The sequence below is a fragment of the Natator depressus genome, chromosome 7 (assembly GCF_965152275.1).
Source record: "Natator depressus isolate rNatDep1 chromosome 7, rNatDep2.hap1, whole genome shotgun sequence".
Lineage (NCBI taxonomy): Eukaryota > Metazoa > Chordata > Testudines > Cheloniidae > Natator > Natator depressus.
In genome coordinates, this window is record NC_134240.1 from 109,806,225 (window position 1) to 109,828,996 (window position 22,772).

At 41.9% G+C, this 22,772-nt stretch overlaps 1 pseudogene; it reads right to left on the bottom strand.

The window, feature by feature from the left end:
- Positions 1-15,478: 15,478 nt before the first annotated feature.
- LOC141991358 (E3 SUMO-protein ligase KIAA1586-like) lies at positions 15,479-17,365 on the bottom strand (annotated as a pseudogene).
- Positions 17,366-22,772: the final 5,407 nt, after the last annotated feature.

The following is a 22,772-nucleotide window of genomic DNA, read 5'->3' on the forward strand; positions in this document are numbered from 1 at the left end:
CTAAAGTAAATTAAATATACATGTGAAGTTCAGGTAAAGCATTTTATTTGGATACTAACTGATTTAGATTTATTCATCTTGTGAAAAGTGTATAATACAACAGTATTTTCCCAGCGACCAATATAGCACTCAATCTAGCATGAATTTCTATGCTTTCATTCCTTTATGTCCTGCAAAGTAAAGGTATCATGTCCTTAAATGTGCCCTTTAATCTACTCCTGTTTCAAAGCAGGGTAGATCAAAATGCACGACAGAACATTTAGGGCATGGCTAGGGTGACCAGACAGCAAATGTGAAAAATTGGGACAGGGGGTGGAGGGTAAAAGGAGCCTATATTAGAAAAAGACCCAAAATCGGTACTGTCCCTATAAAATTGGGACACCTGGTCACCCTAGGCATGGCACCAAGGTCTACATGGACACTTACAGCATGGCAGGCTACTGCAGGGTAGATTTACACCCCAGCTTGCTGCAACCTAAGTGCTCATGTTGCCAAGCATTAGTGTAAAGCGCTGTTTTCTTGATGTCTCCTCATCAGCAGATGCCCCTTTTTAGTTCACCAGTTATTTTTTCTGCTTTCTGCAATGTCGTTTTTTCTTAAATTAAAAATTCCAATTTATGTCTTACACTTAGCCTGATAGTGCATTCTATGCATCCCCCCCAACTCCCATTACCGTCCCTGGAGAATTTTGTGTGTGCGAGAAATGCAGGCTCTAGCTTCGTGAGGGAATAAATTCTGTCTCAAGTAGATCTTGGAAATGTTCCGACAAAACAGCGTTTGAGCTCTGCCCCTCCTTGTGATTTTGCTTTCATCTCTATTCCCACTCCCAAGGCACTACACAAGCCTACTCCCTTTATCTCCTCTGACACTGTGCCACAAACTTAGCACCCTCCCAGTTGCAGTCTTCCAACAATCCTCCACTTTGCCTTTCAAATCTCTCTTCAAATCCTCTTCTCCCTCCCCACCCACATGGTTTTGCATACAAGGTGTTTGGAAGCCCTGGGCTCAGCTCCTGACTCCATGCCAGAGAACCTGGAAGCCCTGAGAACCCAGGTTTGAGCCAGGCCTCTAGGGGCTTCCAGGGTCCCAAGTCAGCTGGCTCCCAGGCTGCCCAACTTCCGCAGCCTGGTGAGCCAGTTGCCCCAAGAGTCAGGAAGCCTAGGGAGCCAGCAGGGGTCCCTGGCCTGAGCAGTCGAGATACCCCGGCTGCCCCAGAGCTGCAGACCCTATAAACTCTGTCAGCTGCTGAGTGAAAATGACACAAACTGAGAAGATTCATCTCCTGCCAACCACTGAATAGCAGCACTGAAACTGACTCAGCAGGTGCTGAGTCCTGGGACCATTTTGGAAACACCTTGTTTTCGCCAGCTCTAATTTGAAGGCTTTTGATTATTCCATCATCTCCGAGGAGCTGGGTAAAGTCCGGAGGGGAACAAAAGACAGTGACATGCAAAACTTATTAGAGGGAGACACACTTTTTGGTTCTTCTGTGGGCTGAACGCTGGGCTCACACCAGGGGCTCCTAGTGTTATTTACCCCATCACATCACCCAAGAACCAGGGGTCATCCAATGAAATTAATAGGCAGCAGGTTTAAAAACAAATTTCTTCACGCAACGTATAGTCTAGGGTGACTAGATGTCCCGATTTTATAGGGACAGTCCCTATTTTGGGTCTTTTTCTTATATAGGCTCCTCTTACCCCCCACCCCCGTCCCGATTTTTCACATTTGCTGTCTGGTCACCCTAGCACAGTGGAAGTTGTTGCCGGGGATGTTGTGAAGGCCAAAAGCATAACTGGATTAAAAAAAAAAAGAGAAGTTCATGGAGGATAGGTCCATCAATGGCTATTAGCCAAGATGGTCAGGGATGCAACTTCATGCTCTGGGTGTTCCAAAACCTCTGACTGCCAGGTGCTGGGACTGGATGACAGGAATGGATCACTCAGTAATTGCCTTGTTCTTGTCATTGGCCACTGTCAGAAGAGAGGATCCTGGGCTAGATGGCCCATTGGTTTGACCCAGTATGGCTGTTCTTACGTTCTTATGTTCCTTGCATTCTTCCATTCCCCTACAAGCTCCTGATGTGGCCTCCCAACCTCCTCTATTTCAGGGACTCTTTGCAACCCCCCAACTCTTTATTCATGCCAGATTTAGCTCAGTATGCTTTAGGATTAATACACAGGACGAAATCCTCAGTTGGTATATATCCACTAAGCAACATGGCCTTTGAAGCTACAACAATTTATACCAGCTGAGGGTATGCCTAAGGATATGATATAAACAATTGTAAGCCCCTTTCTTTGGCCTTCTACTTCAGTCCCACCCCCCCTCCAGTCCACATGGAATAGCTACTGGAGAACAGCAATGCCAGTGAATTTCCCTGTGTAGGCTGCCCTAAAAGTGGCAGTAAAAATCACAAATCCTCTCCTGCCAATTCCGTCACATCACACCCCTCTCAAGTGCATATGCAGACTGACCCAGTCCCATATGTATTTTAAGCTCCTTACTGCATCAGAACCTTTCTCAATTCTGCCCCTGTTTATAATTCTGCTATCATCTCTTCCTTTATTCACACCCGTGAGGCACTGCACAAGCCAAATCCCTTTGTCTCCTCTTACAGTGCCTCAGACTTAAAACACCCTCCCAGTTGCAGTCTTTTAAGCATTCTCCCTTTTGTCTTTCAGACCTCTTTTTATATCCTTGCTGCACTTCACCCCCCCCTCCCCAGTTTTGCCTACCATTTACTTAATAAGTGAAGTGCAACGGGGGTATCCACTCTTGCACTGCAATTATTACATGCAAAATGGAGAGGAAGGAAGGTCTTAGGGGTAGTGCACCTGCTGGAGACCCAAGTTTAATTCCCTGTTCTGCCACAAACTTCCTGTGTGGCCTTGGGCAGTCACTTAGTCTCTCTTTCTCATCTGTATAATGGGTTTAGTAGTGTTGTCAGGGTAAATGCATAAAAGATTGTGAGGTGCTTGGATTACTGCAGTAATGGGGGCCATATAAGTACCTAAGAGACATAGAACTACCTCTTTCCCTTGCTATATTGTTGTTCCTCTCTTTGGCTGCTGTCCTGGAATGGTTTATGCCAGCAGCTGTTGTGCTGTTTTCTGCTCTTTCTGCACAAATCATATTATAAATTTTCCAAAGCCGAAAAGACGTCTCTTTAAAGTGCTGCATTCACCAGATCAATACAATATGTCTAAGTGTTCACCTGTTGTCTTTTATACTTCAGTTTAAGGCCAAGGATCAGATTCATTAGAAGGAAAGAGGTAAATAAAAGCATGCCAGATGATTACAGTTAATGTCTTTGAAAACTCAAAACAAAACCCTTGATAATGGAAATATCTGACAGTACAAAGTTCTCTGCATACCACATGTCCCCTCTTACCTGTGTGAACACCCAGTTCACCTCTAGAAAATGACTACTTGGAAACACACTGGCCGACTCCTTAAAAGGAATCTGAGAATAGCCTCTTCTCTAGGCACATTCACCCTCTGTAGCTCAGGTTGGAGATAGCACAGTAGGATCCCAATTAGCTGCCCAGACTCTTCCAGACACTGAAAACTGGTGCACAGAGAATTGCATGGTTTGCTGGTGACATGAAGACTGAAGTAATCTGTACAGGAAGTGGAGGACTTCATCCCATCTCTAAATGCTGCCTACTCCTTCCATATGTTTGTACAGTGCTTAGCACAGTGATCCATAATTGCTATTAGGATTACTACAATGCAAAATATAACAGAGAAGAGAACATCTTGACTTTGGCCAATCTCCTCTTCCTGTCTACCCACTAGGAGTTGTATGGGGAAGTTCTCCAGGAGGTAACTTACCTTAAATAAAGGCTCAAGATGACATAAATTTAAAATTAGGCAAACCAGCCATCCCGTGGAGCAGAGTGCTTTGGAACTTCTTTGAGACTCTCCTCCTCCAAATCAGCGCACAGAGTAAAAGCAATAATTAGGTCAGGGTAGAGTATTCATACACATCACTTTGTCCGGCCGTAGGTAAGAAGGGAGGCTTTCAAATATCTGCCGATCTCCTAAATTATGTTGGAGTCTCTGGATTGAAGCAGTGACCCAGAATAGGTGCTAGGGGATGTTTTTCTGAGGTATTTGATGTGGGGGATGAGGGTACAAAGTGTACAGGCATTTGCTTACTTTTGGAGACCATGTGCCAGGGGTTGGGATTTTAAGAAGTCAATGTTATAATCTGATGAAGAATCAGATACAATTAATATGATGGTAATGTAGGACAGAGGAAAAGGGGATATTAATCCACAGCTACTTGCTTGGGCATGGATCACAGTCGAATGGACTCAGATAATGTAGTGATGAAAAAAACTCATTCAGTTATCCAATTTTTCATCTTGCCAATGTAAGATTGTTCCAGTCAGCATTTTGTCTAGTCTAGTTTAATGTCCTAAGTAAGGAGGATTCAACCACTTCCTTGCACTGGGATTCATGGATTTTTAAGGCCGAAAAGGACCATTATGATAATCTATTCTTGACCTCTGCATAGCACAGGCCATAGAAGAGTTTGGGAGATGTTTGTGCTACCTGTGGATTCTTCCACTAGTTTATAGTCATTGACTAAGATTTCTTGCCTCTTTCTTTCTTTCTAGTGGCTCTTTCTCTCCTTTCTTCTTGGTCAGTAGTTAGGTTACTGTTAATCTCTGGCCTATTCTCAGTCTGCTTGTCAACTAGCCATCCTTAAATGCAGGATACCTTTTACTGGCAACCAACCTGAATCTGAATGTCTCCACAGATGATTGCGTAATAGAATTGTTTCTAGTTGCCACATTCTTCCAATTAGTATCTCCAAAACAATCCCATCCATTCTTTAACTCTGACAGTACTTTACTTCGTGCTTTATCTCATTTTGCTTCCTCAGTGACTTCAAATATTACTCATCGCTAGAGCTGAGTGTGAAATAGTTCTCCCATCCAGCAACATTTTTTGAGATTTCAAATATGTTCCTGTTTTGCATTGGGATGAAACTAAGACCTTCCGGCATTTTTCACAAACAGAGAGACAGACACAGAATAGCTAATAGCCTGATGCTCCAAATCCAACACCGCCAGGACTTAAACAAGGCGCGCTCACATCCCGGGTAAGTGCTCCAATGACTAGGCTGGTGGTAGTGGATCTTTCTCAGAATCTCCTGTTGGAGCTATTTCACTCTGTATAAATAATTAATTCATCATTGGGCTAGAGTACAAGCAAGACTGACTATAGCACAGTGGTTTAGTTACTGATGTGAAAAACCAGGGTTCAAGTCCTTGCCCTAGAGCAGGGATTTGAACCTGTGTCTCCCATTTGCCAGGTGATGTGCTAACCAGGAGTCTGATGGTCAGAGGCACACACTTTAATCCTAGACACGAGAAACCTTATGATGAAAGTTTTGTTGACTGTGATCCTCTCCCATGAAAAGCTTTGGTTTTGACAAATCAGTTATATTCTGATGAAAACATGTTTCATCAAAAAATTCCCAACCAGTTCTACTTGTGCCCCTATATATTTGACTCTGGAAAGGATCCAGATTACAGATATAGCTTTTCTGGTCTTCTTTCAAATTGGGACAGCATCCCCCCCTCTGAATCCCAGTTACGTTACATTATCTCTCCAAAGGAGACTCATTACTTGTTGGGATATGTCAGTGTTTAGACCCTGAAACCTCTTCCTTTCAGAGCTTCCACGGGTAGCCCTCAGAACTCGTTTGTTTGCTTCTCACATGTTGGCTGAGTCACTCTGCCATCCCTGTCTCAGATATATCCCTTGGTTAGCAGTAATGGTTTTCACTGTCCCCTGGCCCCTACATGGAAACAATCAAACATCTCACACTACCCTTCTTATTTTTAGTCACTTACCACTCTAAATCCAGCATATACGCTTGCTTTGTAATCTCTGTTCAGATCACTCCCTCTGGAACACTGGTTCCTGCTCTCTTTCCTCAGACTATCCTCTCCTTGGGTGTGGACCTAACCATAAAGTGCCTAATTATGTATTTAGTGCGGGGGAGTGTGAATCTTTGTGATGATCATACAATGAGAGTATCCTTGTTCCACCCTTTCCTGTCTTGTCTTTTTTCTTACCATCTCCAGGGTTGAAGCAGCCCCCAGCTTCCCCCAACATTAGGGGGGCACAAAGGAAGCAATTTAGGGCAGGTCTATGCTAGAAGTACTACATAGGTACAGCTGCACTGATGCAGCCTTGTCACTGTAGCATGTCTGGTGAAGACGCTCTGTGCCGACAGGAGACACTGTCCTGTCAGCATAATTACCCCACCTCCGTGAGTGGCAGAAGCTCTGCTGGCAAGAGAGCGTCTCTCACCGACACAGCACTGGTGTGGACAGAGCTTAGGTCACTGTAACTTGTGTTGCTCAGAGGGGTGTCTTTTTCACATCCTGGAGTGGCTTAAGTTAAATTGACTAAAGCAGTAGTGTAGACTTGCCCGTAGCAAAGACAAGAGGGTGTGTATTGTGTATGGAGCCCTATATAGGGAACAAGACACTAGGTAGGTGAACATGGTGTCCTACTCCAGAAGCAACTAACAGGCTCAAATGGCTTTGCCTAAAAAGCTGTGGAGCAGCAAAGGGAAAGTAACTTAAATAAAAAGTGCACTGAGTGCCACACTGGTTCTTTCTTGCTTGTCCCAGGACAATGGGAAGGCAACATATGACACTGAGAGATTTAGGATATTAAATCTGGCCAGGAGGGGTCGGAGTCTTGGCAAACTGAAAAAGGTCCTGTGCTGAGGAGCAGTAATCACGTTTTCCTCATTCAGGCTGGGGATTGGGTGGAGGAACCTCCTATTAGAGGAAGTTAATGATTTATAGGGGGGGGTGGGAGGAAAGATGGTAAAGGTAATTACAGAAATATTCAATTGTACTACTCATGGAGGAGGGAAGAGCCAAGCTCCCACAAGCGGATGCTAAGAGGGAGAGAGCTCTTGCTCCCGCTCCTGTGCATAATTGATGTCCCACTGCTGTGGTTTGCATTGATTTTGGCTGAAAATGGCAAAAAGCAACTCTGGCTCCAGATTGCCTCTTCCAAGCCATGAGCATCACCCTCACGATCTAACCTCACTCCCTTTGCAACCTCACTGTTTTCTCTTAATTCCAAAGTCCTGGGACAAAATTGTGAAGGGAGTATTATTTACTCCTGAGGGCATTCTGTGCAAAAAAATTTAAAAATTCTGCACCAAAAATATAAAAATTCTGTGCACAATATTTTAAAATTCTGCAAATTTTATTTGTCAAATAAATATGGAGGCTCCAGCATAGCAGTGGGGAGTACAGGCTACTGGCTGCACAGAGATGGGAGATCACTATGCAGCTCCCCTCTGGGACATGGACTCAGTGGTGAGGCTGCATCCAACCCTGACATAGCACAAGGACCGGGCCTGCCCCAGAAACATCCCAGGGCCCTGCCCCTCTGTGCCAGATGCACCAAGTGTGGATAGGCAGGCTCAGCAAGGCAGGATCCAAGTATGGAGGGGCTTAGTGTGGGGTGATCCAGGTGTGGGTTGAGAGGGTTCTGTGTAGGGCAGACTGGCTGTGGGCGGCTCAGTGGGGTATCTGGGTTTGTGGGGGATCTGGATGCACAGGGGCTTGTTGGGGAGTTCTGGGTGTAATGGTAATGGGACTCTGGAGGGGTTGTGGCATGCAGTTAAACATTTTATTTCCTGTTAATAGAGAATCCTGATGTTCATGGTTCTTGCTATCAAAGTAGCTCATTTTTATGCATCATTATCTGCAAAATGGATTCTCTCCTTTAACATTGTCCCATGGAGACGCACACAAATTGAAGGCAGTAGGATAAGTGGCTCTAAAATATTATTAGATTTTTGGTACAGTAATTTAATATTCTGGATTATTTATTTATTATTGCTGTTCACTTCTTCCATGGAACTAAAAGGAACATATAAAGTTCAAGGATCTCATGTTTTTTCACCTCCCACAGTAACAGAAGAAATGTCATGCGTATAATAATAACCTCCCCACACACTGAAAGCTGAATTTTCTGTAATAATTTTGTTAGTAATTTTTGAGAGTATCCTCAGCTTATTCTTTGCACCAAGGAAGAACTTTGGACGAAGGTTTTTGTTTTGTTTTTAATTTTAATAAAATATTTTTCTATTGTACTTCCAAAAAGCCAATACAATGTTAAAAATAAAGAAAAATCAATAGTAATAACTGAAGTTGTTGAATCCAATGACAAAAGCTGCCTCTAAAGTTAGCATTTTATGGAGTAACAAAGAGAATGCAAATTGCACAGTAGAGGAATATGCCCTCAAAAAACATACTTAGAGCACAGCTGTTCAAAGAGTAATTGTCTTTTTCAACATGGCAGCAAAATGCATCACGTAGCACACCATGAAATTATAAATTATAGATAAGATTTAATTCATTATAAAATGTAGGCTTACGTTATTTTGCCATTTACAAGGTATGAACTTCTTGACTGGTTATCTTTTTCCAAGACAAATCTTCCTGTGATTAGATCAGGCCTTTATAGCCTCAGACTAGTTCCAAAAATTTAAAATGACAGCACCACACAAATCTGAAACCAAGTTACAATTTTAAAATTTCAAAAGAGGGACGTGGAAAGAGAAGACTGTGATACAGCAATAGCTGGTAACTGTCAATTCTTTATTAAAAGTACCTGTGATACGTTTACAGGTACTAGCAGGAAAGATCAGTACTTTCACCCAAGTAATTATTACACCATTATCATACTCTCATATTGCAATAAGGAATGTAATAAATCTACTTTTGATCTACTTGGGGAAGATACTTACCCTCTCCATACCTCAGTTCCCCATCTGGTCTTCTAGGTGCTACTGTAGTACAAATAGTAAAAAACAACAGGAAGCATTCCCAGTGCGTCCGAACTCCTCCCACTCTAGTGTATCTCAAAAGATCTACAGGAGAGGACTCCTCATATTAGGAATTTCCAAAGATTCACAGGAATGGGGTCCTGCCCAAGTAGATTTCCTAAGTTGGACCGGAGTAGGTTCCTTGGTTGTGCAGGTCTCTATGTCTGGTTAGTGGATGCACTGATTTACTGTATCTGAGCAAGAAGTCTGCTGATCTGGTCAGCACTGCTGCCGGCTTCCTAAGCTGCTTCCGTTCCTCTGGCAAACCTCATAAGAAATGGCTGGATTTAGACATTTCTAAATATGCTTTTTCTGTCTCTCAGGTTTGGCCTTGCAGACTAGATCTCATTAAGATCTTGCCAATAAATCTTGTTTGAAGTATTCCAGACAAGCCAGTAGTCAGGATCCGGTAGTAAAGTAGTTGCAAGAATTGTCACATAATGATTAATACTTATTATTTCTATGTCCCATATTTTAAAAATGGCTTCTTGAAATGGTCTCACACTTGGTTAAAAAAAAAGGCTTGCCACAGACCACATACACCAAGTTCAAAGCTGAAAGGACTTTTATGGGGGATCTTAGGTAGGAACCAAAATTTGGTTTATAACAGAAACAGTGTCTGCCTTTTCAACATTCTCTGTTAGTTCATCTTATAGATAGGCAGAATCTGAATACCTTCAAACTTTGGGAAAAATCCAAACTATGCAGCTCAAGTCTACCTCTAATATGAACAGATGCTGAAATTCTGATGAGGAGGATAGAGATTTATGGGACATGTTCTCACATTCCCCTCCTTTGTGTTCTTTGTGGGAGGAAAATAAACATGATCCTAAGAACTGATTAAGCCTGTAGCTCTAGAATTTCTGTGACAGGTGATCTTAATGGTCTTTCCAGAGTTAGTAAGCCACATCAGTTGTTTGTATAGAAAATTCAGCTTGATTGCTAAAAGACACACGATCATATTTTGGAAGACACCAGGGATGTTTAACATATCTGAATACTTCAGTGTTGTTCTGGCTAATGAGATGAGCCATGCTCTGTGAATGCAAAGGGTTGGGAAAAGATCCTGGTTGTCCACCAAATCCAGCAGAGATGGATGGAGCCGATCACAGCAAGAACAAGGTGGCAACAGCAAATTTGCTCTAGAGGAAAATGAGAAAAATCAAGTGCCATGCATTGCATTAGGCTGGCCTGCTACGTCATCATTCCCAGCAATGACCAGGTTTTATTTCCATGTACATGTCTGACTGCATATCTGGATACACCGTCCTGCCAATTCTCAACAGACTTTTGAAGGTATTGCCAAAAAGTAGCTTTAAACATGTGCTTCAGGAAGAAAGGTCATATCTCAGATAATTCTAGTCCAACTTCGGAGGCTTTTATTTTCAGTAGACACTATTCAGAATACTGGTGTAGAAGCAGATGTTCCCAGGACAACCATGGGAATTTTCTGGGCATGTTTAGTTGCCCGGGAAAAGGGGATTAAGAAGAGATGGTGCAGCAGTCACTCTCAGCATGAGTTGGCATATTTGAAGCTCCTATGCTTACAGAGTACATTCGGAAGGGCAAAGGTTTAAAGACAGTCTTTTCCATTGTATTTGAACAAAGAGAGGCCTTTCTCCATTTTAGTATTTGTTTTCACGTTGATACAAAAATGGAACGAAACCATTCAGTTACAGCATTGGTAAAATATCTGTTATGTTCTGTCATCATTAGCTGAGCTTGACAGGAGTTTAGCTCCCCTGTGAAGGAGTGGATAGGGACAATGAATGAATTTGAAAACACAGCGTTAGTGCTTTTGCAGAGAGCCAAGTAAATAAAGCTCTAGTATTTACTGAAGGAACCTTGTTCGAAATCAGTTTGCCACTGAACAAATGAAAGAAGATTCTGTGGTTCTGTGCACTATGGTCACAGGAACTACAAACACAAAATTTCCATCTATATGTTAGCAAGGTGTAAGAGTTTGCCAAACTCTAAGCTGCACAATGACTTTGCCACAAAACATGGATCTGTGAACAAAAGAAAAAATATAAGTAAATGTATTTCAGTACACCTGGAAATTTTCAAAGCAATGGCCGCAGTTACTAAATATGGAATCTGTTCATTTTTTTTAATGTCGTGTCAACATACTGGTTATTCTGCCTCAAAATATTTTTTTTTTCTAAAAATACATTGTTTTTTAAATGATCAGAATAAATATTTTAAGGGTCACCAGGTAAGATTTAACTAAACTATTCCAAAATATATTCACCCTCAGGTTCAGCCCAAACATGGAAAATTTCAGCCCAAGAGGGAAACATAACTTTCCCATATGCCTAAACCAAAATTGCAAATCTGAATTCTCCTGTATCTGGGGTAAATCTGGATACAATTAATGGTTGGCTGTGATATCCAAAATGGTCAGAATCAAAACCCTGTACCCCGTGGAGGATTAACACACAGGCCCATGAGGCCGTGCCTAGGGGCCCCAGCCAATTTGGGGCCTTTGCTGGAGTTCTGGAACCTCTGTAGATGTGGGGGGGTCACTGGCGCTGGAACTCTGGCCCCTGGTTCCTCCTCTTCCCCCCGGGGCCCTGCCCGCTGGCTAGGCCAGAAGCCAGAGCCAGGCCATGGCAAGAGCCTTCTGGGGAGCCCTGGATCCATCTACCTAGCCTGGACGGAGGGATGGGGGGCCTGAGAGCAGCCCCCGGCCTGTGTCCCCGCCCTCTGAGGCACGTTTCCCAGGGCAGGTGGAGAGTCCATAGCTCCCCACAGTAGCCTGTTCTCCCTGGGCAGCTCTTTACCACAACCGAGCTCCGGCTTCTGGTCTGACTAGGGGGCAGGGCCTTGGGGGGAATAGTAGGAGAAGGGCCCCATAGCGAGAGAGGGTCTGAGGCCCACCTCAGGTGGCCCAGGAGGTGTGTGGGTTACACCTGGACCAAACATACCTCTGAATGGGTAAAATTTGCATCTGAGTCTTAATTTCATGGATGCGGCCTATTTGTTGTCATGAGAAAATCACAATGGATGTAAAATTTGTTACTTGAACCATCATTTTCACTGCAGAAGAAACTACAGAAATACAGCTGGTACGTGTACTTACACTTGTCCATCTTTTCCAGATACGACTGTAATGTTTTCTGCTCCCATAGTGCCCCTGCAGATACACAGAGGATGCTTTTCTCAGAAAAACTCGACTTTTGAAATGTTCCCCTGAATTTCTGTATCAATGTAGGTTGCGTACGTGTTGCTAAAGGAAAAAATATGCAAGGAAAGTGATACTCCATGTTCTTCAACATAGTGAAAAGAAAATTTATCTGCATAGTAACGCATCACTGGGCAACCTTCTTTGGGACATGGGAAGAAGGATCCCTTTTTTGAAATAAGAACATCTATTAATAAGTATTATTTTCTTTTCATCTCAACTTTTATAATATTTGGAGTCAGGATACCTTGGTTCAGTACTTAATCTCAGTTTAGAGGTGCTCTTTAAAAATCAGAAGAGGCAGAAGTGCTTGCTTCTGAGATCAAATCATTTCCCTATTATTTATGGATGTAGTTGACCCGTGAGACAGGATGGTCTGGTTAAGTCACTGGACAAGAATTCTGGAGACCTGAGTTTAATTCCTTGAGCTACCATGGGCTTCTTGGGTGACATTGGGCAAATCGTTTAATCTACCCTGCGCCTCAGTTCCCTGCCTATAAAATGGGGATAGTAATTCCTTACCCCTAGAGATGTTGTGAGGCTAAAAACCATTAATAATTGTGAGGCACTTAGATACTATAGTGATGAAGGGTCACATAAGTACCTAGACAGAGACTACAACAGAGAATAGTGATGAAATAAACTGGTTTTGGTCCCCAATCTTGATATCTGATCTGCATGCATGTGGGCCTTCTGCCTATGTAGAGTCCAAATTAAGCCAGTGGGGCTCTGAGGTCTGCCCATGTTGATGAGGACATTACTAACCATAAAAAAAGATGAGTGCACATAAGATGAGTTAGTTTTTAAGTATTTATATTTAATTTCAGGAGGAAAAAAATTACTTACCACATTCAGACAGTAGAATTTTGTTGTTCATGAGTTATTGTGAAAAGTGTTCTTGCAGCAATAGTTATTTAGACATTAGAACGATAACAGGACAAAATTGGGCATTGTGATCATTTCTATTATTTATTCTGCCATTCATGGAATTACTTTCCTCTCTGAAGTAAATTGCATAGAGTAGGAAAGAGCACTGGTTTTATTCTAATGCTGAATTATATCAAATTTCCAGGTTATTCTATAATATTGCTTCAAGGAACAATAAAGCTTCTTGTTGATCAGCACTGAGATAATCATTCCTTTTGTGAACAGATGGGGGGAAAGGATTACAGGTTGTATTCCCTATATAATTATCCCTCAATTGCATTACCAGAGTTCATTCATTAACGACCCAATCCTGCCAAGTGCTGAACATCACCAGTTCCCATTGACTTCCTAGTTTTCAGCACTTAGCAACTGTTTTAGGCCCTGAACCATGAGTGTTTATATCCTGTATAAATGTTCATACAATCCTGTGCGTCTGTGGATGTACTTTCATTTATATAAACATCTAATCACATATAAAATCATACTCAGGCCCTGCCTCACTGATACCTGTTGACCGTGAGTTCTGTTGTGAGCATTGGGCCTACAAATTGACCTGAATTATGAACTCAACTGTAAAAAGTATGTAAAAGTTCATAAGATGTTACAGTAACAGATAACAACAAATGCTGATGGGAAAAGGTACGAAAAGTAGATAGAATAACTGAATTAGTTTTTAAACAAAAAGGCCTACTGATATAATTCAAGAACTGTGTTGAAATTAGGCTTGTTAAAAATAGGAGATGTAGAGCTGGAAATTAATGAGTTAAAATTGGTATGCTGGATATTAAGCCTAATTGGTGGACAAAATAATAAGGGGCAGGGCTATTCCACCCATCGCTCCTTTTTGGAACCTCAAAAGAGAGAGATTTTATGGGGAATGAAAAAACAAAAAGAACAGATGGAAAGAAGAGAGGCTATTGGAGCAAGCCTCACAATCATGGCTTTCACCCCACCATTTCTGGGACCCTGCCTTTCCTCATCCTGATCCTCAGACATGTCCTGGCTAGAGTGGGCCAGAGAGAGAGGGACCCAGATCATGTCGCCATCCCTATCAGCTCCATCTGAATCCAAAACACTATCTGGGATGACAGTTATTGCCATCTTTGATGCCATCTAAAAGACTGTCAAACAAGGGAAGTTTTCCCTTCTGAAATTGGACTTTAACAGCAGCAGCAATGACATCTCCAGACCATCTCAACTAACTTCTCTTTTCCCCAAAAGAATACTTATTACCATCTTTAATACCATCTAAGAGACTGCCAACAACAGGGGATTTCTCCTTTTAAAAACTTGCTCCAGCTAAAAAGACAGGGAACAAGGGATGTTGTTAAAATGAAAGCTTTACTTAATACTTCACATTTTCAAATGCTTTAATTGTTTTTCCTTCTTTTCTGTATCTTTAGTAAAAGTTTTAAAGGATTTTTAATTGCGTGTTTGCCATAGTGCGAAACAGGCTGAGGTCTCTATATACCAAGCATCGGACTTTGTTTTACACTTGTTTAATGTTGAACAGTGACTCAGTTATGTTAACATCATTTAGCCCATCTAAATTAATATAACAGTTTCATTGGTTAATTACGTATTTTAAATCCAATTATTTTCTTTTTAACTGTTTTAAGTGTACTTCCTTTTAATTGAGTGTTCCCTTGTTCCAGTATTTATATGAGAGTAAAAATAGGAGTGCATGATTTTCTTTCTCATTATATTATATGCTCCTATTATTCCCTCTATTTACACATCTCTTTAAACAGTACTAACTCTTTTAATCTCTCTTCATGTGGATCTTCTTCTGTGTCTGCTGCTTCCTGCAGCTCCTATTGGCTGGGAATGGCGAACCGCGGCCACTGGGAGCTGCGGGGGGCAGTGTTCCCTCTAATTTTTGACAGGCTGTGTGTGCAAAAAATTTCTTCTGTGCAAATTTTTGAAGCAGAGGTCAAATTTGTTCGCCATGAGGCAAATGAGCCCAAGCGAGTAAAATGCTTATACATTTTAAAAAGTTTTAATTTGCAATTTGTGATGATAGTTTTACACCATGTTATTTTATAAATGTCTTTTTTAAATACTTAGAAAAAGGAAATTTAACCATTCTTCATGAAGCAGAAGTTAGTTTTAAGCATTACGCTTTATGATCTTTTTATAGACAATCACAAGCATATATCAAGCACATATTAATCATGATCATTATCAGTCCATAGGCTTCTGCCCATTGATGTCCACTTTCACCTCTCATTCTATACACATGTCCAAAAAGATTTTGATAAACATATAATAGACAATTTAATAAGTATGCCATTATGTCAATTTATATGGGTTTTCAGATAGAGACATCATAAGTAAAAAAAGAAAAACAAGAGTTTGTGTTTTAAATTTAAAATATTCCTAAAAAAATCAATAAATGATTATCAGCCAAGAATAAGATATGTAATTACAAATGCATTTTAATTTCCTTATTGGTCAAAATGTCAAAGACGGCTAAACTAACCTTACAGTTTTTCCCTGCGATCCTTTTCATTTGCCCATTCAATATAAACTCTGTCCGGATCTATCAGTCCTCCATCCAGCTGGTAACTCTTAATGCACATCAGCATGTCCAAACGATCTACTTGTAAACAATTCCGTAGTTTGTTTTTTAGAGTGTTCATTAAGCTAAAGCCACGCTCACAGTCTGTACTTGATGCTAGGAATGTTCCTCCAATATCCATCAACTTTGCAAGATCCTGAAACTGTTCGTTCTGGTGAGCAAATGTCACCATATCCGGAAAACTTAAAACCAATTGGCTTTTGATTCTTTCAGCTACTGCAAACTTGAAGTCATTGTACTGACTGATTATAACAATCTCTTCAGCAAGAAAGTCTTTGTATTTTGAACATAGGGATTTGACCTGATGAATTCCAAAAGTGAAGTCACACTTAACTATTGCTGCACAGTCAAAAGCGGACCACTCCTGGACTTCATCCTCTGGAAACCTGTCTGCCAAATGTGCACACAAGTTGTTTATGAAAGTTTTATTATGGAACTGGTATCAATTTCATTATTTTCTTGAGAGCTCATATCTAAGAGAGCCTTAACTTTGCCACTCCATAAGACTGAATCTCCAAGGTACTGTCTTCTGATCTTGTTCAGTTTACCTCGTGCAAGGTGAAATGCTTCAAGAGGTGTAAGGCCCTGTTCTGGAGCAGTGTGGATAGTGAAGCCAGCTCCGACAAAACATCTTTCATAACTTCTAATGTTATTCGGTATTCCATGGTATTCAGCTTTTTGTGGCAGTATTTAGAAACTGGATCAGTATCTTTGTCTTGCTCAAAATATTCCAGAAGAGGATTATAGTTGCGAATAATTGCTCGAAGTGCAAAGTGCCTAGATAACCAGCGCACTTCATTGAGTGGCCTGATAGCCACTGACTCACATTCAGAAGCATCCACTATTTCCTGAAATTTGCATTTTCTCCTAGATGACCAACAGAACACCGTGTGGACAGTTCTCATTAAGGTTTCGATGTCTTATCAGCTTGACCTCTTTCCATGCATCAGAAATTCCCAAGTCTTCCCGGTGTGCAATGCAATGTTGCTGGACTAAGTGTGGAATATCACGTTTCAGCTGAGCCGCCACACCACTGAGTTTGCCCAACATCACAGAGGCAACATCAGATGTGAACATCACCATTTTCATTAGATCAAGTTGGTGTTTTTTATAAACTCTTTGATTGCAGACACTATTGAAACAGCATCATATTCTTGCAATCATAATAGTCCACCAAACGAAGTTTTATAGTCTGCAGAATTTATGGATCTGTATTTAAAGTAGAGTATCAAGTATCTGTTAATGGATATATCAGTGCTTTCATCAACAGCTAGAGTATGAAACATTGCCGATGCTATTTCATGCATGAGGTCATTTTGGAAAATTAAAAAGCATAATTTTTACTTCTCCAGCTTGCTGGTATGCGCACATACTTTTCCATATGGTCATTAATATCCTGAACAGAAAGCATTGAGCTGTTCATTTTAATAGCCAACAACACACTGTCAATAAGTACCTTGATTTCTTCTGGGTTTGAGTTCTTGCATTCAAGATTAATTTGCCTCCCCTGTTTTTCAGCTGGACTTTCAAGAATCATGCTAAGCAATCCACTCTGTAAGGAAGGGTTTTCGTTTCTAAGTCTTGTTACACCATCTATATGAGACTTACTTGAAAGATGACGCTTTAAGAAATCCAACTTCCATACATTGTTCCACATTCTTCCTGTTGAAAATTCTCCCGAAGCTCTGGCATCTCGACAATATACACAAACCACTCCGTTATCCTCATCATATGTGAATATTTCACAAAGTTTAACAAGCATTACACTATGTGACTTCGGTGTAACCATCTCTATAGTCTCATACAGCCATCCAGATTTAAATGAAGTCGCTGTTCTTTTTACGCTTTAGACCTCTAGACAGTGACACTTTGGGATTGATTTTTTTACCAGATTGGTTTATTTAAAATTAATACTTTTATTATATGGCTACTATTTCAATGCGCTTAACAGCGTGACTCGACAAAAGGGCAAATGGGAGATCATTCAGATCAGGATACCGGAAGTTTGTGCATAGTTCCGATCATGTCCATGCATCTGCGGCAAAAAAATGCGGGGAAATGGTAAAACATCATGAGTAAATGTATGAAGTCCAATGCCTTTGAAAGATTTCAATCACGAAAACAACACTCACCTTTGTTCATTTCTGGGAAATCTTTGCAGTTCCTTAGCAACTACGGCCAGGCATTTTGACTTATTCGCACGTACTTGAGTTTGTACACAGCCAAATGAACAGACTACAAGGAGATGTGTGGGTCCCGACTGTCCCGACATGATCAGCCTTCCACTTTTGAAATGCTGGCGGGGAGAGGTACGATTCATTGCCCTCCTTTCCCCCCCCCCCCCCCCCCCCGCCAGCTAGTAGAATTTGGCTGTGTTGATAGATGGCGGGCGAACTATGTCAAAAGTCGCCTGTAAATGATATTTCGGCCTGGCTCCGAAGTAGTATTTCATTTTTTCTGTGCGTGGTATTTCACCATGTGCGTGGGGCTTAGGATCTGTGTGCGTGTGCACACACACACACAGCTTAGAGGGAACAGTGGCAAGGGGCCGTGCCTGTGGATGGTCAACGTCAGCAAAATGTCTCGCGGCCCGCAATCACATTACCCTGATGGGCTGCATGTGGGCCGCAGGTTGCCCACCACTGGTCTAGATAATACTTAGTCCTGTCATGAATGCAGGGGACTGGACTAGATGAGCTCTTGAGGTCCTTTCCAGTCCTATGATTCTATGATTGTCTTCGATCTCTCTGTAAAGCACCAATTTCCTCCCAAATTTTGATTAAAATATACATTTTTGTCTAAAAGCTTCCATTTTATTAAAAAGCCACATTTGGTTGAAAAAAAGAGTAGAGATGTGTAGCCCATAAAGCTAGCTTTAGCATTTGTTTTATTTAGCAGTAATGCAAGGAACCTACAGACATTGGCTTCAGCAGTTAGCATAAGGCTTGAGGCCTGTGAATTTTGGCACACATAAATGGCCCAACAGTCACTTCTGAGTTTTGGGAAACTTGGAATAGTATTTCAAGGGGAAGTTTGTACATACAGAGATCAGGCAACCACAGAAATGTGAGCTAAAACCAGCTTTTGGATATTTTAGAATAGGAACATCTGCAGATGTCTGATTTCAAGAGTGTAATGGCAACGAACTGACATATATGATGATAAGTTGAGATCATTACTATCCTAACCTATAGGAGAAGGGCACCCCAATATTAGTAGGGTGAGGAAACATAAATAAGGAAGAAGGGAGAAACCCCTACTGAATATACAGTAGGCATAGTGGCATCAGCATATCATATTATACAAGTTAAATCCCAGCCTGTGTGCAGGGAGAGAGGCCCTCTTTGTCTATGATCACATGATCACATAGGCTTAGTACTATCGCGTGTGGTCGGTATTGTGGATTCATAAGATAGCAGTAGTTCCTGTGCTTTGTTAGGTTCCGCCCTCTTGCTGAAAAAATGTGCCAAGTCCCATCTGATGAAGTAGCCTATGGTACCTGTTGTTCTTCCGATGCCTCTTTCCCTTCTCCTTGCTTCCCCCTCAGCATGTGTTCCAAGACTGCGGCCAATGAAATGGACATTGGCAGGACAGTATTCACGTTTGTTTGGTTGATGTATGAAAATGAAAAAAGAGCATAAATATGTTTGTGCTGGGCCAAGAGAGTGCCAGGGAGAGGACTGCGTTGGGAGCTAGATCTTCTGACCCAGCTCCCGGCAAATGTCTGTCATGTCTGTGCCACAAATGTGCAGTGTGTGAAAATGTTAGAATATATGTGGGACCTGTAAATTAGAGATACAAGCCTAGTACAATGGCCTGATGCGCAGGGCCCAATCCTGTGAGGTGATGTATGCCTTCCCCCATTATGGACTTTATGACCAATTTACCCCCAACTCATGCTATATCATGACCCCCCCAGTACTTCCATGTCTTCACCCTCCCCTGCACAAGCACACTACCATCGTCTCTAAGGCACTGGCTAGCCTGCTTCCCACTCCTGGAGTCTGTGCAGGGACAGCAGAATGACCCTGGTTGCCCTCTGCAAGCCCCTCTTCCCCCAAGCCCCATCCCCATCCTTCAGGTCAGGGCTGTGAGGCCTGGTGAGGAAGTTTGCGCTGTACCCAGCCTGTGGATAAAATAGGCCTTTATTGTACAGGGATGTCAGTCTGAGCCCTTCCACCAGCTCTGTTCATATGCACACTAAGTAACACCATGTAATTTAAAAGCAGTTAAAAAAAATAATGTATGAGTCATGTTCCATACCTCTCACTCCCAGTGAAGGGCCTGTCAGCTTCATTTGTGTGAGGAAACACTGCCACCTAGTGGCTTTTTGGGTTAATTGTCCACCTTTTTCAGAGTTTGCCATTAGGGTGTATGCTGCATGTTTTGTGGTGGTGTGACCCAGATTTGGCAAACACATGCTTAACTTTAATGGGACTCTCAGGCACTTAAAGTAAAGCCTGTATTTTATCTATTTGTAGGATTGGGGCCTGTGCGAGGCAGCCACGTTTATGTGGTTATCAACTACTGCATTCAGCATTCCCCTGCTTTCTGACTGTGCCAAGTCTGATCTAAGGACACCATTGGTATTTTCTTAGACCCATCATGTGAAAAAGCTTTAGGGTCTGTAAAGAAAATAAAACCTGATGTAAACTCCACCACATGGACTGTATGTCAGTGGGTCAGCTCCACGCAGCCTTGAATGGTGGCTAAATAAGATATTTTTACCTCAAGAAGGTCCACAAAATAGATCAGTTCAGCCCCCACAACACGGATATTGTTTGCTGCTTCAGTTTACAAGGCATTTGAGCCATCTCTCTAGTCTACAATAATGCAGTTCATGTCTTCCACTTGATACATGAACTGTGGATATGAAAAAAAGAGGATGGAAGGAAATCAGCATGAGTTAAAAGTCAGGATTCAGGTTATTAGAACTAAATAATTAAGTAATGATTGAATTATATTGTGCTACGGCAGAGGGTCTCATCTCAAGCACTGAGGGTTGGATTCTACAGCTATTATTTATGAAATTAGCATATGCTCGTGCAAAAAGCCCCATTGGCCTCAAATTCTGCTCACGTTACTAATGTGACTAATCATATTGAAATCCCTGGTCCAACTCGTGGGCACTATACTGCAACTTTTCCACTGAGGAGTACCTCATTTTGCAAGTAATCCTATTGATCAGTGGGCTACACACAGAGTAAAATATACGTACCACTGGTAAGGGGGACAGAATGAGTATGTGAGTAAGGTGAGCAGATTTGGCCCCAGGTTATATATGCAAAAATTTTCCACATAATTATAAAGCAACTCAGCTAAGATTGTTTTTCAACATTATTTTTTATCCTATATGTTTCTAATAGCCCCTCAGAAGCTCAAATCTTTGTGTGTTTCTATTTAGAAAAGTGGCAGTATAATAATGACACAACTGCCTCATCCGCTTACTTGACTAATGAAGATAAACTTTGAGTACTTTTTTACTCTTGTTAGTGGAGTGAACACATCACAAAACAGTGAGGAAGGATGGTCCAGTAGTTAGGGCATGACACTTGGACTTGGGAGACCTGGGCTGAAGTAGCTGCAGCATCACTGACTTCCTGTGTGACTCTGGGCAAGTCACTTAGCCTCTCTGTGCCTCCGTTCCCCTTCCCCCACTGAGGATAATAGTGTGACAGGTTGGATCACAGAAACCCCCTTGGGGCTGCCAACTGATGTGCCAAGACTACTTCTGCCCCTGCCTTCCCTGCCAGCTTTGGACTCCAGAACCCTGCCTGGTTGTGCCAGACACGCTTGCTGGCTACAAACACAGACCCAGGTCTGAACCACGTCCCCCAAACTGCAGGCTTAACTGAAAGCAGCTTAAGAAGCGTTCCTGTCTCTAACACTCAGATGCCCAGCTCCCAATGGGGTCCAAACCCCAAATAAATCCGTTTTACCCTGTATAAAGCTTATACAGGATAAACTCATAAATTGTTCGCCCTCTGTAACACTGATAGAGAGATATGCACAGCTGTTTGTCCCCCCAGCCCCAGGGATTAAATAACCCAGAGTATATATTAATAAGTAAAAAGTGATTTTATTAAATACAAAAAGTAGGATTTAAGTGGTTCCAAGTAATTACAGACAGAACAAAGTGAACGCCTTGACTGGACGCCTTCCTAGTCTGGGCACAATTCTTTCCCTTGGTACAGCCCTTGTTCCAGCTCAGGTGGTAGCTAGGGGATTTCTCATGATTGCCTCCCTTTATTCTGTTCCACCTCCTTATATATCTTTTGCACAAGGCGGAAATTTTTTGTCCATATCTGGGTTCCCACTCCACCTTCTAAATGGAAAAGCACCAGGTTTAAGATGGATTTCAGTACCAGGTGACATGGTCACATATCCCGTGAGACCCCAAGCCTTCACTCCTCCCAGCCTGACTCACAAGAAGGCATGCAAGCAAACAGAGCCATCTACAGTCAATTGTCCTGGTTAGTGGGAGCCATCAAGATTCCAAACCACCATTAATGGCCCACACTTTGCATAACTACTATAGGGCCTCAGAGTTATATTTCATATTTCTAGTTTCAGATACAAGAATTATACATACATGCAAATAGGATGTCCACACTCAGTAGATTCTAAATTTTGTAATGATACCTTACAAGAGACCTTTTGCATGAAGCATATTCCAGTTACATTATATTCACACTCATTAGCATATTTTCATAAAATCATGTAGAGTGCAACATCACAAATAGTACTTCCCTTCTCACAGGTATGTTGCGAGGATGAATATATGAAAGACTCTGAGGAGCATACATGCAAAATTGTGGTGCACCCGGCGTGGAGGGGTAGGGCTTCAGGTTTTTTGGAGGTAGGCATGAGGCAGGCTCTGTCCCCTCAGGCAGAGCAGAAAATGTAGCAACCTGCCTGCATAGTTTTTCCTGTTGTTGTTAGTTAATTGTTCCCGTTCTTAGTGAATTCCCCAAGGAGCATAAAACAGGTGTAAAAGTTTTAAGGCTCTTTTACATTGTGAGAGTGGTGTAAAGGAGTCTTGCTGTAAATGACAGTAAGGGAATCCTCAGCTAGGAAGATTGATGTGCTTTCTCGCTTTTTTCCTGTGCCAGAATGGCACAATGGGGATAAATTACAGCTCAGAATCTATTTTACTGACCCATTTAAAAAAAAGACTTTGAGGGCAAATCAAATGT